Source organism: Triplophysa dalaica, chromosome 1 (assembly GCF_015846415.1).
Source record: "Triplophysa dalaica isolate WHDGS20190420 chromosome 1, ASM1584641v1, whole genome shotgun sequence".
NCBI lineage: Eukaryota > Metazoa > Chordata > Actinopteri > Cypriniformes > Nemacheilidae > Triplophysa > Triplophysa dalaica.
This window is the reverse complement of record NC_079542.1, coordinates 28,939,304-28,956,212: the sequence shown is the minus strand read 5'-3', so window position 1 is coordinate 28,956,212 and position 16,909 is coordinate 28,939,304. Positions and strand designations below refer to the sequence as shown.

Below are 16,909 nucleotides of genomic sequence, written 5' to 3'. Positions count from 1 at the left end.
AGTGCGATTAACATGGAAATGAGCAGTCTCATTCGTCTCAGATGTTTCTCCTGAGAAAAAGACTAAGAAATCTCACAAATGCCTCCATCAGATTTTTGGGAGAGATCTTGAACATAACAAAAACTGAGATCCCATTTGTCAAGTGTGCAAAGTCAATATCATTAAAGAATTCAACAGGAACTCAAACTTTTTCCTTCAAATTTACCCAAATCCAGTTGTTTATTACCGTACAATCCACATTAATTTGATGTCTAAACACTTTTGCAGCGTTTTCACAATGGTTTGAATTGATCCTGTTTTATTTTGCCCAGGCCATTTCAGGAGATACATATAAATAAGGTTGCATTTAAATGAAACACATTGGACAAATCCATCAAATCCCCTGGACTAAGAAGAGAAATCTAAAAAATACCCAAAACTCCTCTAGAAATTTTCTCAATATAAAAAGCAACATCGTAGTAAAATTCCAAGACAGGCAGACTATTCTTTCAAACAAAATTAGAAGCCTCCTAAGAGACGAGCAAAAATGGCCAAGGTTGACTGTATTTCAAGTCATCCCGGCGGGATATTGGGTAAAGTTTTCAACCAGCAATGATCACACCTCGGAAAAACCTCATGAGCTACGATATTGCCTCTGCTAAAGAATACCTGTGAAGGTCATGACCTATCATCAGCACATACCTGACCATTGGACGGCAAGGTGGTAAGCAAGATTTAAAGGTGTCGTGCAGATGTCTTTCACGCACTGCTTTCCTAGGTGATGTGCCTATTCAACATGGGAGATATATGCTCAAAAAGATTAATCACTGTTCACTTTCTAATTAGAAAGCTAATGGTACATGGGTAGATGTGTCTTTCTCGAGGGAAATTAATTGGGAGAGAAAATTAGGAATATCCTTTATTAATGGCATGACACTCAACCTCTCAGAATATGGCTTAGGCTTGGCTTGACTCAGTCAACCTCTACCGGTGGTTGGACATGACAACTCACATGTCCAATCCCAACTGTTCCACCTTTTTTACAATCAAGCTTCCTCTTGGGAAAGAAAATCACAGGCGAGATCTCTGTAAAATCCTAGTTGTTTCTCCTAGAAACCAGTGCGATTAACATGGAAACGAGCAGTCTCATTCGTCTCAGATGTTTCTCCTGAGAAAAAGACTAAGAAATCTCACAAATGCCTCCATCAGATTTTTGGGAGAGATCTTGAACATAACAAAAACTGAGATCCCATTTGTCAAGTGTGCAAAGTCAATATCATTAAAGAATTCAACAGGAACTCAAACTTTTTCCTTCAAATTTACCCAAATCCAGTTGTTTATTACCGTACAATCCACATTAATTTGATGTCTAAACACTTTTGCAGCGTTTTCACAATGGTTTGAATTGATCCTGTTTTATTTTGCCCAGGCCATTTCAGGAGATACATATAAATAAGGTTGCATTTAAATGAAACACATTGGACAAATCCATCAAATCCCCTGGACTAAGAAGAGAAATCTAAAAAATACCCAAAACTCCTCTAGAAATTTTCTCAATATAAAAAGCAACATCGTAGTAAAATTCCAAGACAGGCAGACTATTCTTTCAAACAAAATTAGAAGCCTCCTAAGAGACGAGCAAAAATGGCCAAGGTTGACTGTATTTCAAGTCATCCCGGCGGGATATTGGGTAAAGTTTTCAACCAGCAATGATCACACCTCGGAAAAACCTCATGAGCTACGATATTGCCTCTGCGAAAGAATACCTGTGAAGGTCATGACCTATCATTAGCACATACCTGACCATTGGACGGCAAGGTGTCAAGCAAGATTTAAAGGTGTCGTGCAGATGTCTTTCACGCACTGCTTTCCTAGGTGATGTGCCTATTCAACATGGGAGATATATGCTCAAAAAGATTAATCACTGTTCACTTTCTAATTAGAAAGCTAATGGTACATGGGTAGATGTGTCTTTCTCGAGGGAAATTAATTGGGAGAGAAAATTAGGAATATCCTTTATTAATGGCATGACACTCAACCTCTCAGAATATGGCTTAGGCTTGGCTTGACTCAGTCAACCTCTACCGGTGGTTGGACATGACAACTCACATGTCCAATCCCAACTGTTCCACCTTTTTTACAATCAAGCTTCCTCTTGGGAAAGAAAATCACAGGCGAGATCTCTGTAAAATCCTAGTTGTTTCTCCTAGAAACCAGTGCGATTAACATGGAAATGAGCAGTCTCATTCGTCTCAGATGTTTCTCCTGAGAAAAAGACTAAGAAATCTCACAAATGCCTCCATCAGATTTTTGGGAGAGATCTTGAACATAACAAAAACTGAGATCCCATTTGTCAAGTGTGCAAAGTCAATATCATTAAAGAATTCAACAGGAACTCAAACTTTTTCCTTCAAATTTACCCAAATCCAGTTGTTTATTACCGTACAATCCACATTAATTTGATGTCTAAACACTTTTGCAGCGTTTTCACAATGGTTTGAATTGATCCTGTTTTATTTTGCCCAGGCCATTTCAGGAGATACATATAAATAAGGTTGCATTTAAATGAAACACATTGGACAAATCCATCAAATCCCCTGGACTAAGAAGAGAAATCTAAAAAATACCCAAAACTCCTCTAGAAATTTTCTCAATATAAAAAGCAACATCGTAGTAAAATTCCAAGACAGGCAGACTATTCTTTTAAACAAAATTAGAAGCCTCCTAAAGACGAGCAAAAATGGCCAAGGTTGACTGTATTTCAAGTCATCCCGGCGGGATATTGGGTAAAGTTTTCAACCAGCAATGATCACACCTCGGAAAAACCTCATGAGCTACGATATTGCCTCTGCGAAAGAATACCTGTGAAGGTCATGACCTATCATTAGCACATACCTGACCATTGGACGGCAAGGTGGTAAGCAAGATTTAAAGGTGTCGTGCAGATGTCTTTCACGCACTGCTTTCCTAGGTGATGTGCCTATTCAACATGGGAGATATATGCTCAAAAAGATTAATCACTGTTCACTTTCTAATTAGAAAGCTAATGGTACATGGGTAGATGTGTCTTTCTCGAGGGAAATTAATTGGGAGAGAAAATTAGGAATATCCTTTATTAATGGCATGACACTCAACCTCTCAGAATATGGCTTAGGCTTGGCTTGACTCAGTCAACCTCTACCGGTGGTTGGACATGACAACTCACATGTCCAATCCCAACTGTTCCACCTTTTTTACAATCAAGCTTCCTCTTGGGAAAGAAAATCACAGGCGAGATCTCTGTAAAATCCTAGTTGTTTCTCCTAGAAACCAGTGCGATTAACATGGAAATGAGCAGTCTCATTCGTCTCAGATGTTTCTCCTGAGAAAAAGACTAAGAAATCTCACAAATGCCTCCATCAGATTTTTGGGAGAGATCTTGAACATAACAAAAACTGAGATCCCATTTGTCAAGTGTGCAAAGTCAATATCATTAAAGAATTCAACAGGAACTCAAACTTTTTCCTTCAAATTTACCCAAATCCAGTTGTTTATTACCGTACAATCCACATTAATTTGATGTCTAAACACTTTTGCAGCGTTTTCACAATGGTTTGAATTGATCCTGTTTTATTTTGCCCAGGCCATTTCAGGAGATACATATAAATAAGGTTGCATTTAAATGAAACATATTGGACAAATCCATCAAATCCCCTGGACTAAGAAGAGAAATCTAAAAAATACCCAAAACTCCTCTAGAAATTTTCTCAATATAAAAAGCAACATCGTAGTAAAATTCCAAGACAGGCAGACTATTCTTTCAAACAAAATTAGAAGCCTCCTAAGAGACGAGCAAAAATGGCCAAGGTTGACTGTATTTCAAGTCATCCCGGCGGGATATTGGGTAAAGTTTTCAACCAGCAATGATCACACCTCGGAAAAACCTCATGAGCTACGATATTGCCTCTGCGAAAGAATACCTGTGAAGGTCATGACCTATCATCAGCACATACCTGACCATTGGACGGCAAGGTGGTAAGCAAGATTTAAAGGTGTCGTGCAGATGTCTTTCACGCACTGCTTTGCTAGGTCATGTGCCTATTCAACATGGGAGATATATGCTCAAAAAGATTAATCACTGTTCACTTTCTAATTAGAAAGCTAATGGTACATGGGTAGATGTGTCTTTCTCGAGGGAAATTAATTGGGAGAGAAAATTAGGAATATCCTTTATTAATGGCATGACACTCAACCTCTCAGAATATGGCTTAGGCTTGGCTTGACTCAGTCAACCTCTACCGGTGGTTGGACATGACAACTCACATGTCCAATCCCAACTGTTCCACCTTTTTTACAATCAAGCTTCCTCTTGGGAAAGAAAATCACAGGCGAGATCTCTGTAAAATCCTAGTTGTTTCTCCTAGAAACCAGTGCGATTAACATGGAAATGAGCAGTCTCATTCGTCTCAGATGTTTCTCCTGAGAAAAAGACTAGGAAATCTCACAAATGCCTCCATCAGATTTTTGGGAGAGATCTTGACTATAACAAAAACTGAGATCCCATTTGTCAAGTCTGCAAAGTCAATATCATTAAAGAATTCAACAGGAACTCAAACTTTTTCCTTCAAATTTACCCAAATCCAGTTGTTTATTACCGTACAATCCACATTAATTTGATGTCTAAACACTTTTGCAGCATTTTCACAATGGTTTGAATTGATCCTGTTTTATTTTGCCCAGGCCATTTCAGGAGATACATCTAAATAAGGTTACATTTAAATGAAACACATTGGACAAATCCATCAAATCCCCTGGACTAAGAAGAGAAATCTAAAAAATACCCAAAACTCCTCTAGAACTTTTCTCAATATAAAAAGCAACATCATAGAAAAATTCCAAGACAGGCACACTATTCTTTCTAACAAAATTACAAGCCTCCTAAGAGACGAGCAAAAATTGCCAAGGTTGACTGTATTTCAAGTCATCTCGGCGGGGTATTGGGTAAAGTTTTCAACCAGCAATGATCACGCCTCGGATAAACCTCATTGAGCTACGATATTGCCTCTGCGAAAGAAAACCTGTGAAGGTCATGACCTATCATCAGCACATACCTGACCATTGGACGGCAAGGTGGTAAGCAAGATTTAAAGGTGTCGTGCAGATGTCTTTCACGCACTGCTTTGCTAGGTCATGTGCCTATTCAACATGGGAGATATATGCTCAAAAAGATTAATCACTGTTCACTTTCTAATTAGAAAGCTAATGGTACATGGGTAGATGTGTCTTTCTCGAGGGAAATTAATTGGGAGAGAAAATTAGGAATATCCTTTATTAATGGCATGACACTCAACCTCTCAGAATATGGCTTAGGCTTGGCTTGACTCAGTCAACCTCTACCGGTGGTTGGACATGACAACTCACATGTCCAATCCCAACTGTTCCACCTTTTTTATAATCAAGCTTCCTCTTGGGAAAGAAAATCACAGGCGAGATCTCTGTAAAATCCTAGTTGTTTCTCCTAGAAACCAGTGCGATTAACATGGAAACGAGCAGTCTCATTCGTCTCAGATGTTTCTCCTGAGAAAAAGACTAAGAAATCTCACAAATGCCTCCATCAGATTTTTGGGAGAGATCTTGACCATAACAAAAACTGAGATCCCATTTGTCAAGTGTGCAAAGTCAATATCATTAAAGAATTCAACAGGAACTCAAACTTTTTCCTTCAAATTTACCCAAATCCAGTTGTTTATTACCGTACAATCCACATTAATTTGATGTCTAAACACTTTTGCAGCGTTTCCACAATGGTTTGAATTGATCCTGTTTTATTTTGCCCAGGCCATTTCAGGAGATACATCTAAATAAGGTTACATTTAAATGAAACACATTGGACAAATCCATCAAATCCCCTGGACTAAGAAGAGAAATCTAAAAAATACCCAAAACTCCTCTAGAAATTTTCTCAATATAAAAAGCAACATCGTAGTAAAATTCCAAGACAGGCACACTATTCTTTCAAACAAAATCAGAAGCCTCCTAAGAGACGAACAAAAATTGCCAAGGTTGACTGTATTTCAAGTCATCCCGGCGGGGTATTGGGTAAAGTTTTCAACCAGCAATGATCACGCCTCGGATAAACCTCATGAGCTACGATATTGCCTCTGCGAAAGAATACCTGTGAAGGTCATGACCTATCATCAGCACATACCTGACCATTGGACGGCAAGGTGGTAAGCAAGATTTAAAGGTGTCGTGCAGATGTCTTTCACGCACTGCTTTGCTAGGTCATGTGCCTATTCAACATGGGAGATATATGCTCAAAAAGATTAATCACTGTTCACTTTCTAATTAGAAAGCTAATGGTACATGGGTAGATGTGTCTTTCTCGAGGGAAATTAATTGGGAGAGAAAATTAGGAATATCCTTTATTAATGGCATGACACTCAACCTCTCAGAATATGGCTTAGGCTTGGCTTGACTCAGTCAACCTCTACCGGTGGTTGGACATGACAACTCACATGTCCAATCCCAACTGTTCCACCTTTTTTATAATCAAGCTTCCTCTTGGGAAAGAAAATCACAGGCGAGATCTCTGTAAAATCCTAGTTGTTTCTCCTAGAAACCAGTGCGATTAACATGGAAACGAGCAGTCTCATTCGTCTCAGATGTTTCTCCTGAGAAAAAGACTAAGAAATCTCACAAATGCCTCCATCAGATTTTTGGGAGAGATCTTGACCATAACAAAAACTGAGATCCCATTTGTCAAGTGTGCAAAGTCAATATCATTAAAGAATTCAACAGGAACTCAAACTTTTTCCTTCAAATTTACCCAAATCCAGTTGTTTATTACCGTACAATCCACATTAATTTGATGTCTAAACACTTTTGCAGCGTTTTCACAATGGTTTGAATTGATCCTTTTTTATTTTGCCCAGGCCATTTCAGGAGATACATATAAATAAGGTTGCATTTAAATGAAACACATTGGACAAATCCATCAAATCCCCTGGACTAAGAAGAGAAATCTAAAAAATACCCAAAACTCCTCTAGAAATTTTCTCAATATAAAAAGCAACATCGTAGTAAAATTCCAAGACAGGCAGACTATTCTTTCAAACAAAATTAGAAGCCTCCTAAGAGACGAGCAAAAATTGCCAAGGTTGACTGTATTTCAAGTCATCCCGGCGGGATATTGGGTAAAGTTTTCAACCAGCAATGATCACGCCTCGGAAAAACCTCATGAGCTACGATATTGCCTCTGCGAAAGAATACCTGTGAAGGTCATGACCTATCATCAGAACATACCTGACCATTGGACGGCAAGGTGGTAAGCAAGATTTAAAGGTGTCGTGCAGATGTCTTTCACGCACTGCTTTGCTAGGTGATGTGCCTATTCAACATGGGAGATATATGCTCAAAAAGATTAATCACTGTTCACTTTCTAATTAGAAAGCTAATGGTACATGGGTAGATGTGTCTTTCTCGAGGGAAATTAATTGGGAGAGAAAATTAGGAATATCCTTTATTAATGGCATGACACTCAACCTCTCAGAATATGGCTTAGGCTTGGCTTGACTCAGTCAACCTCTACCGGTGGTTGGACATGACAACTCACATGTCCAATCCCAACTGTTCCACCTTTTTTACAATCAAGCTTCCTCTTGGGAAAGAAAATCACAGGCGAGATCTCTGTAAAATCCTAGTTGTTTCTCCTAGAAACCAGTGCGATTAACATGGAAATGAGCAGTCTCATTCGTCTCAGATGTTTCTCCTGAGAAAAAGACTAAGAAATCTCACAAATGCCTCCATCAGATTTTTGGGAGAGATCTTGACTATAACAAAAACTGAGATCCCATTTGTCAAGTCTGCAAAGTCAATATCATTAAAGAATTCAACAGGAACTCAAACTTTTTCCTTCAAATTTACCCAAATCCAGTTGTTTATTACCGTACAATCCACATTAATTTGATGTCTAAACACTTTTGCAGCGTTTTCACAATGGTTTGAATTGATCCTGTTTTATTTTGCCCAGGCCATTTCAGGAGATACATCTAAATAAGGTTACATTTAAATGAAACACATTGGACAAATCCATCAAATCCCCTGGACTAAGAAGAGAAATCTAAAAAATACCCAAAACTCCTCTAGAACTTTTCTCAATATAAAAAGCAACATCATAGAAAAATTCCAAGACAGGCAGCACTATTCTTTCAAACAAAATTAGAAGCCTCCTAAGAGACGAGCAAAAATTGCCAAGGTTGACTGTATTTCAAGTCATCCCGGCGGGGTATTGGGTAAAGTTTTCAACCAGCAATGATCACGCCTCGGAAAAACCTCATGAGCTACGATATTGCCTCTGCGAAAGAATACCTGTGAAGGTCATGACCTATCATCAGCACATACCTGACCATTGGACGGCAAGGTGGTAAGCAAGATTTAAAGGTGTCGTGCAGATGTCTTTCACGCACTGCTTTGCTAGGTGATGTGCCTATTCAACATGGGAGATATATGCTCAAAAAGATTAATCACTGTTCACTTTCTAATTAGAAAGCTAATGGTACATGGGTAGATGTGTCTTTCTCGAGGGAAATTAATTGGGAGAGAAAATTAGGAATATCCTTTATTAATGGCATGACACTCAACCTCTCAGAATATGGCTTAGGCTTGGCTTGACTCAGTCAACCTCTACCGGTGGTTGGACATGACAACTCACATGTCCAATCCCAACTGTTCCACCTTTTTTACAATCAAGCTTCCTCTTGGGAAAGAAAATCACAGGCGAGATCTCTGTAAAATCCTAGTTGTTTCTCCTAGAAACCAGTGCGATTAACATGGAAACGAGCAGTCTCATTCGTCTCAGATGTTTCTCCTGAGAAAAAGACTAAGAAATCTCACAAATGCCTCCATCAGATTTTTGGGAGAGATCTTGAACATAACAAAAACTGAGATCCCATTTGTCAAGTGTGCAAAGTCAATATCATTAAAGAATTCAACAGGAACTCAAACTTTTTCCTTCAAATTTACCCAAATCCAGTTGTTTATTACCGTACAATCCACATTAATTTGATGTCTAAACACTTTTGCAGCGTTTTCACAATGGTTTGAATTGATCCTGTTTTATTTTGCCCAGGCCATTTCAGGAGATACATCTAAATAAGGTTACATTTAAATGAAACACATTGGACAAATCCATCAAATCCCCTGGACTAAGAAGAGAAATCTAAAAAATACCCAAAACTCCTCTAGAACTTTTCTCAATATAAAAAGCAACATCATAGAAAAATTCCAAGACAGGCACACTATTCTTTCAAACAAAATCAGAAGCCTCCTAAGAGACGAGCAAAAATTGCCAAGGTTGACTGTATTTCAAGTCATCCCGGCGGGGTATTGGGTAAAGTTTTCAACCAGCAATGATCACGCCTCGGATAAACCTCATGAGCTACGATATTGCCTCTGCGAAAGAATACCTGTGAAGGTCATGACCTATCATCAGCACATACCTGACCATTGGACGGCAAGGTGGTAAGCAAGATTTAAAGGTGTCGTGCAGATGTCTTTCACGCACTGCTTTGCTAGGTGATGTGCCTATTCAACATGGGAGATATATGCTCAAAAAGATTAATCACTGTTCACTTTCTAATTAGAAAGCTAATGGTACATGGGTAGATGTGTCTTTCTCGAGGGAAATTAATTGGGAGAGAAAATTAGGAATATCCTTTATTAATGGCATGACACTCAACCTCTCAGAATATGGCTTAGGCTTGGCTTGACTCAGTCAACCTCTACCGGTGGTTGGACATGACAACTCACATGTCCAATCCCAACTGTTCCACCTTTTTTACAATCAAGCTTCCTCTTGGGAAAGAAAATCACAGGCGAGATCTCTGTAAAATCCTAGTTGTTTCTCCTAGAAACCAGTGCGATTAACATGGAAACGAGCAGTCTCATTCGTCTCAGATGTTTCTCCTGAGAAAAAGACTAAGAAATCTCACAAATGCCTCCATCAGATTTTTGGGAGAGATCTTGAACATAACAAAAACTGAGATCCCATTTGTCAAGTGTGCAAAGTCAATATCATTAAAGAATTCAACAGGAACTCAAACTTTTTCCTTCAAATTTACCCAAATCCAGTTGTTTATTACCGTACAATCCACATTAATTTGATGTCTAAACACTTTTGCAGCGTTTTCACAATGGTTTGAATTGATCCTTTTTTATTTTGCCCAGGCCATTTCAGGAGATACATCTAAATAAGGTTACATTTAAATGAAACACATTGGACAAATCCATCAAATCCCCTGGACTAAGAAGAGAAATCTAAAAAATACCCAAAACTCCTCTAGAACTTTTCTCAATATAAAAAGCAACATCATAGAAAAATTCCAAGACAGGCACACTATTCTTTCAAACAAAATCAGAAGCCTCCTAAGAGACGAGCAAAAATTGCCAAGGTTGACTGTATTTCAAGTCATCCCGGCGGGGTATTGGGTAAAGTTTTCAACCAGCAATGATCACGCCTCGGATAAACCTCATGAGCTACGATATTGCCTCTGCGAAAGAATACCTGTGAAGGTCATGACCTATCATCAGCACATACCTGACCATTGGACGGCAAGGTGGTAAGCAAGATTTAAAGGTGTCGTGCAGATGTCTTTCACGCACTGCTTTGCTAGGTCATGTGCCTATTCAACATGGGAGATATATGCTCAAAAAGATTAATCACTGTTCACTTTCTAATTAGAAAGCTAATGGTACATGGGTAGATGTGTCTTTCTCGAGGGAAATTAATTGGGAGAGAAAATTAGGAATATCCTTTATTAATGGCATGACACTCAACCTCTCAGAATATGGCTTAGGCTTGGCTTGACTCAGTCAACCTCTACCGGTGGTTGGACATGACAACTCACATGTCCAATCCCAACTGTTCCACCTTTTTTACAATCAAGCTTCCTCTTGGGAAAGAAAATCACAGGCGAGATCTCTGTAAAATCCTAGTTGTTTCTCCTAGAAACCAGTGCGATTAACATGGAAACGAGCAGTCTCATTCGTCTCAGATGTTTCTCCTGAGAAAAAGACTAAGAAATCTCACAAATGCCTCCATCAGATTTTTGGGAGAGATCTTGACATAACAAAAACTGAGATCCCATTTGTCAAGTGTGCAAAGTCAATATCATTAAAGAATTCAACAGGAACTCAAACTTTTTCCTTCAAATTTACCCAAATCCAGTTGTTTATTACCGTACAATCCACATTAATTTGATGTCTAAACACTTTTGCAGCGTTTTCACAATGGTTTGAATTGATCCTGTTTTATTTTGCCCAGGCCATTTCAGGAGATACATCTAAATAAGGTTACATTTAAATGAAACACATTGGACAAATCCATCAAATCCCCTGGACTAAGAAGAGAAATCTAAAAAATACCCAAAACTCCTCTAGAACTTTTCTCAATATAAAAAGCAACATCATAGAAAAATTCCAAGACAGGCACACTATTCTTTCAAACAAAATTAGAAGCCTCCTAAGAGACGAGCAAAAATTGCCAAGGTTGACTGTATTTCAAGTCATCCCGGCGGGGTATTGGGTAAAGTTTTCAACCAGCAATGATCACGCCTCGGATAAACCTCATGAGCTACGATATTGCCTCTGCGAAAGAATACCTGTGAAGGTCATGACCTATCATCAGCACATACCTGACCATTGGACGGCAAGGTGGTAAGCAAGATTTAAAGGTGTCGTGCAGATGTCTTTCACGCACTGCTTTGCTAGGTGATGTGCCTATTCAACATGGGAGATATATGCTCAAAAAGATTAATCACTGTTCACTTTCTAATTAGAAAGCTAATGGTACATGGGTAGATGTGTCTTTCTCGAGGGAAATTAATTGGGAGAGAAAATTAGGAATATCCTTTATTAATGGCATGACACTCAACCTCTCAGAATATGGCTTAGGCTTGGCTTGACTCAGTCAACCTCTACCGGTGGTTGGACATGACAACTCACATGTCCAATCCCAACTGTTCCACCTTTTTTACAATCAAGCTTCCTCTTGGGAAAGAAAATCACAGGCGAGATCTCTGTAAAATCCTAGTTGTTTCTCCTAGAAACCAGTGCGATTAACATGGAAACGAGCAGTCTCATTCGTCTCAGATGTTTCTCCTGAGAAAAAGACTAAGAAATCTCACAAATGCCTCCATCAGATTTTTGGGAGAGATCTTGAACATAACAAAAACTGAGATCCCATTTGTCAAGTGTGCAAAGTCAATATCATTAAAGAATTCAACAGGAACTCAAACTTTTTCCTTCAAATTTACCCAAATCCAGTTGTTTATTACCGTACAATCCACATTAATTTGATGTCTAAACACTTTTGCAGCGTTTTCACAATGGTTTGAATTGATCCTGTTTTATTTTGCCCAGGCCATTTCAGGAGATACATCTAAATAAGGTTACATTTAAATGAAACACATTGGACAAATCCATCAAATCCCCTGGACTAAGAAGAGAAATCTAAAAAATACCCAAAACTCCTCTAGAACTTTTCTCAATATAAAAAGCAACATCATAGAAAAATTCCAAGACAGGCACACTATTCTTTCAAACAAAATTAGAAGCCTCCTAAGAGACGAGCAAAAATTGCCAAGGTTGACTGTATTTCAAGTCATCCCGGCGGGGTATTGGGTAAAGTTTTCAACCAGCAATGATCACGCCTCGGATAAACCTCATGAGCTACGATATTGCCTCTGCGAAAGAATACCTGTGAAGGTCATGACCTATCATCAGCACATACCTGACCATTGGACGGCAAGGTGGTAAGCAAGATTTAAAGGTGTCGTGCAGATGTCTTTCACGCACTGCTTTGCTAGGTCATGTGCCTATTCAACATGGGAGATATATGCTCAAAAAGATTAATCACTGTTCACTTTCTAATTAGAAAGCTAATGGTACATGGGTAGATGTGTCTTTCTCGAGGGAAATTAATTGGGAGAGAAAATTAGGAATATCCTTTATTAATGGCATGACACTCAACCTCTCAGAATATGGCTTAGGCTTGGCTTGACTCAGTCAACCTCTACCGGTGGTTGGACATGACAACTCACATGTCCAATCCCAACTGTTCCACCTTTTTTACAATCAAGCTTCCTCTTGGGAAAGAAAATCACAGGCGAGATCTCTGTAAAATCCTAGTTGTTTCTCCTAGAAACCAGTGCGATTAACATGGAAACGAGCAGTCTCATTCGTCTCAGATGTTTCTCCTGAGAAAAAGACTAAGAAATCTCACAAATGCCTCCATCAGATTTTTGGGAGAGATCTTGAACATAACAAAAACTGAGATCCCATTTGTCAAGTGTGCAAAGTCAATATCATTAAAGAATTCAACAGGAACTCAAACTTTTTCCTTCAAATTTACCCAAATCCAGTTGTTTATTACCGTACAATCCACATTAATTTGATGTCTAAACACTTTTGCAGCGTTTTCACAATGGTTTGAATTGATCCTGTTTTATTTTGCCCAGGCCATTTCAGGAGATACATCTAAATAAGGTTACATTTAAATGAAACACATTGGACAAATCCATCAAATCCCCTGGACTAAGAAGAGAAATCTAAAAAATACCCAAAACTCCTCTAGAACTTTTCTCAATATAAAAAGCAACATCATAGAAAAATTCCAAGACAGGCACACTATTCTTTCAAACAAAATCAGAAGCCTCCTAAGAGACGAGCAAAAATTGCCAAGGTTGACTGTATTTCAAGTCATCCCGGCGGGGTATTGGGTAAAGTTTTCAACCAGCAATAATCACGCCTCGGATAAACCTCATGAGCTACGATATTGCCTCTGCGAAAGAATACCTGTGAAGGTCATGACCTATCATCAGCACATACCTGACCATTGGACGGCAAGGTGGTAAGCAAGATTTAAAGGTGTCGTGCAGATGTCTTTCACGCACTGCTTTGCTAGGTCATATGCCTATTCAACATGGGAGATATATGCTCAAAAAGATTAATCACTGTTCACTTTCTAATTAGAAAGCTAATGGTACATGGGTAGATGTGTCTTTCTCGAGGGAAATTAATTGGGAGAGAAAATTAGGAATATCCTTTATTAATGGCATGACACTCAACCTCTCAGAATATGGCTTAGGCTTGGCTTGACTCAGTCAACCTCTACCGGTGGTTGGACATGACAACTCACATGTCCAATCCCAACTGTTCCACCTTTTTTACAATCAAGCTTCCTCTTGGGAAAGAAAATCACAGGCGAGATCTCTGTAAAATCCTAGTTGTTTCTCCTAGAAACCAGTGCGATTAACATGGAAACGAGCAGTCTCATTCGTCTCAGATGTTTCTCCTGAGAAAAAGACTAAGAAATCTCACAAATGCCTCCATCAGATTTTTGGGAGAGATCTTGAACATAACAAAAACTGAGATCCCATTTGTCAAGTGTGCAAAGTCAATATCATTAAAGAATTCAACAGGAACTCAAACTTTTTCCTTCAAATTTACCCAAATCCAGTTGTTTATTACCGTACAATCCACATTAATTTGATGTCTAAACACTTTTGCAGCGTTTTCACAATGGTTTGAATTGATCCTTTTTTATTTTGCCCAGGCCATTTCAGGAGATACATCTAAATAAGGTTACATTTAAATGAAACACATTGGACAAATCCATCAAATCCCCTGGACTAAGAAGAGAAATCTAAAAAATACCCAAAACTCCTCTAGAACTTTTCTCAATATAAAAAGCAACATCATAGAAAAATTCCAAGACAGGCACACTATTCTTTCAAACAAAATCAGAAGCCTCCTAAGAGACGAGCAAAAATTGCCAAGGTTGACTGTATTTCAAGTCATCCCGGCGGGGTATTGGGTAAAGTTTTCAACCAGCAATGATCACGCCTCGGATAAACCTCATGAGCTACGATATTGCCTCTGCGAAAGAATACCTGTGAGGGTCATGACCTATCATCAGCACATACCTGACCATTGGACGGCAAGGTGGTAAGCAAGATTTAAAGGTGTCGTGCAGATGTCTTTCACGCACTGCTTTGCTAGGTCATGTGCCTATTCAACATGGGAGATATATGCTCAAAAAGATTAATCACTGTTCACTTTCTAATTAGAAAGCTAATGGTACATGGGTAGATGTGTCTTTCTCGAGGGAAATTAATTGGGAGAGAAAATTAGGAATATCCTTTATTAATGGCATGACACTCAACCTCTCAGAATATGGCTTAGGCTTGGCTTGACTCAGTCAACCTCTACCGGTGGTTGGACATGACAACTCACATGTCCAATCCCAACTGTTCCACCTTTTTTATAATCAAGCTTCCTCTTGGGAAAGAAAATCACAGGCGAGATCTCTGTAAAATCCTAGTTGTTTCTCCTAGAAACCAGTGCGATTAACATGGAAACGAGCAGTCTCATTCGTCTCAGATGTTTCTCCTGAGAAAAAGACTAAGAAATCTCACAAATGCCTCCATCAGATTTTTGGGAGAGATCTTGAACATAACAAAAACTGAGATCCCATTTGTCAAGTGTGCAAAGTCAATATCATTAAAGAATTCAACAGGAACTCAAACTTTTTCCTTCAAATTTACCCAAATCCAGTTGTTTATTACCGTACAATCCACATTAATTTGATGTCTAAACACTTTTGCAGCGTTTTCACAATGGTTTGAATTGATCCTGTTTCATTTTGCCCAGGCCATTTCAGGAGATACATCTAAATAAGGTTACATTTAAATGAAACACATTGGACAAATCCATCAAATCCCCTGGACTAAGAAGAGAAATCTAAAAAATACCCAAAACTCCTCTAGAACTTTTCTCAATATAAAAAGCAACATCATAGAAAAATTCCAAGACAGGCACACTATTCTTACAAACAAAATCAGAAGCCTCCTAAGAGACGAGCAAAAATTGCCACGGTTGACTGTATTTCAAGTCATCCCGGCGGGGTATTGGGTAAAGTTTTCAACCAGCAATGATCACGCCTCGGATAAACCTCATGAGCTACGATATTGCCTCTGCGAAAGAATACCTGTGAGGGTCATGACCTATCATCAGCACATACCTGACCATTGGACGGCAAGGTGGTAAGCAAGATTTAAAGGTGTCGTGCAGATGTCTTTCACGCACTGCTTTGCTAGGTCATGTGCCTATTCAACATGGGAGATATATGCTCAAAAAGATTAATCACTGTTCACTTTCTAATTAGAAAGCTAATGGTACATGGGTAGATGTGTCTTTCTCGAGGGAAATTAATTGGGAGAGAAAATTAGGAATATCCTTTATTAATGGCACGACCCTCAACCTCTCAGAATATGGTTTAGACTTGGATTGACTCAGTCAACCTCTACCGGGGGTTGGACATGACAAATCACATGTCTCATCTCAACTGGTCCACCTTTTTTACAATCAAGCTTCCTCTTGGGAAAGAAAATCACAGGCGAGATCTCTGTAAAATCCCAGTTGTTTCTCCTTGAAACCAGTGCGATTAACATGGAAACGAGCAGTCTCATTCGTCTCAGATGTTTCTCCTGAGAATAAGACTAAGAAATCTCACAAATGCCTCCATCTGATTTTTGGGAGAGATCTTGACCATAACAAAAACTGAGATCCCATTTGTCAAGTCTGCAAAGTCAATATCATTAAAGAATTCAACAGGAACTCAAACTTTTTCCTTCAAATTTACCCAAATCCAGTTGTTTATTACCGCACAATCCACATTAATTTGATGTCTAAACACTTTTGCAGCGTTTTCACAATGGTTTGAATTGATCCTGTTTCATTTTGCCCAGGCCATTTCAGGAGATACATCGAAATAAGGTTACATTTAAATGAAACACATTGGACAAATCCATCAAATCCCCTGGACTAAGAAGAGAAATCTAAAAAATACCCAAAGCTCCTCTAGAACTTTTCTCAATATAAAAAGCAACAT

The 16,909-nt window shown here is 38.8% G+C and overlaps 14 non-coding genes and 1 pseudogene across 14 annotated transcripts; all 15 read right to left on the bottom strand.

Moving 5' to 3' along the window:
* Window positions 1-505: 505 nt before the first annotated feature.
* Window positions 506-646, bottom strand: LOC130431888 (U4 spliceosomal RNA). Its single transcript, XR_008908358.1, has one exon. It is a non-coding gene; the product is annotated as a U4 spliceosomal RNA (small nuclear RNA).
* Window positions 647-1,602: 956 nt separating this feature from the next.
* On the bottom strand, window positions 1,603-1,743 carry LOC130431858 (U4 spliceosomal RNA). Its single transcript, XR_008908346.1, has one exon. It is a non-coding gene; the product is annotated as a U4 spliceosomal RNA (small nuclear RNA).
* Window positions 1,744-2,678: 935 nt separating this feature from the next.
* On the bottom strand, window positions 2,679-2,839 carry LOC130431922 (U4 spliceosomal RNA; annotated as a pseudogene).
* Window positions 2,840-3,795: 956 nt separating this feature from the next.
* On the bottom strand, window positions 3,796-3,936 carry LOC130431855 (U4 spliceosomal RNA). Its single transcript, XR_008908345.1, has one exon. It is a non-coding gene; the product is annotated as a U4 spliceosomal RNA (small nuclear RNA).
* A 956-nt stretch (window positions 3,937-4,892) lies between these two features.
* Window positions 4,893-5,034, bottom strand: LOC130431901 (U4 spliceosomal RNA). The gene has a single exon (XR_008908362.1). It is a non-coding gene; the product is annotated as a U4 spliceosomal RNA (small nuclear RNA).
* Window positions 5,035-5,990: 956 nt separating this feature from the next.
* LOC130431714 (U4 spliceosomal RNA) lies at window positions 5,991-6,131 on the bottom strand. Its single transcript, XR_008908310.1, has one exon. It is a non-coding gene; the product is annotated as a U4 spliceosomal RNA (small nuclear RNA).
* A 956-nt stretch (window positions 6,132-7,087) lies between these two features.
* Window positions 7,088-7,228, bottom strand: LOC130431779 (U4 spliceosomal RNA). Its single transcript, XR_008908323.1, has one exon. It is a non-coding gene; the product is annotated as a U4 spliceosomal RNA (small nuclear RNA).
* A 957-nt stretch (window positions 7,229-8,185) lies between these two features.
* Window positions 8,186-8,326, bottom strand: LOC130431772 (U4 spliceosomal RNA). The gene has a single exon (XR_008908322.1). It is a non-coding gene; the product is annotated as a U4 spliceosomal RNA (small nuclear RNA).
* A 956-nt stretch (window positions 8,327-9,282) lies between these two features.
* On the bottom strand, window positions 9,283-9,423 carry LOC130431766 (U4 spliceosomal RNA). The gene has a single exon (XR_008908321.1). It is a non-coding gene; the product is annotated as a U4 spliceosomal RNA (small nuclear RNA).
* Window positions 9,424-10,379: 956 nt separating this feature from the next.
* Window positions 10,380-10,520, bottom strand: LOC130431755 (U4 spliceosomal RNA). The gene has a single exon (XR_008908319.1). It is a non-coding gene; the product is annotated as a U4 spliceosomal RNA (small nuclear RNA).
* A 955-nt stretch (window positions 10,521-11,475) lies between these two features.
* LOC130431744 (U4 spliceosomal RNA) lies at window positions 11,476-11,616 on the bottom strand. The gene has a single exon (XR_008908316.1). It is a non-coding gene; the product is annotated as a U4 spliceosomal RNA (small nuclear RNA).
* Window positions 11,617-12,572: 956 nt separating this feature from the next.
* LOC130431740 (U4 spliceosomal RNA) lies at window positions 12,573-12,713 on the bottom strand. The gene has a single exon (XR_008908315.1). It is a non-coding gene; the product is annotated as a U4 spliceosomal RNA (small nuclear RNA).
* Window positions 12,714-13,669: 956 nt separating this feature from the next.
* On the bottom strand, window positions 13,670-13,810 carry LOC130431710 (U4 spliceosomal RNA). The gene has a single exon (XR_008908309.1). It is a non-coding gene; the product is annotated as a U4 spliceosomal RNA (small nuclear RNA).
* Window positions 13,811-14,766: 956 nt separating this feature from the next.
* Window positions 14,767-14,907, bottom strand: LOC130431750 (U4 spliceosomal RNA). The gene has a single exon (XR_008908317.1). It is a non-coding gene; the product is annotated as a U4 spliceosomal RNA (small nuclear RNA).
* Window positions 14,908-15,863: 956 nt separating this feature from the next.
* Window positions 15,864-16,004, bottom strand: LOC130431799 (U4 spliceosomal RNA). The gene has a single exon (XR_008908327.1). It is a non-coding gene; the product is annotated as a U4 spliceosomal RNA (small nuclear RNA).
* Between the last annotated feature and the right edge of the window lie 905 nt (window positions 16,005-16,909).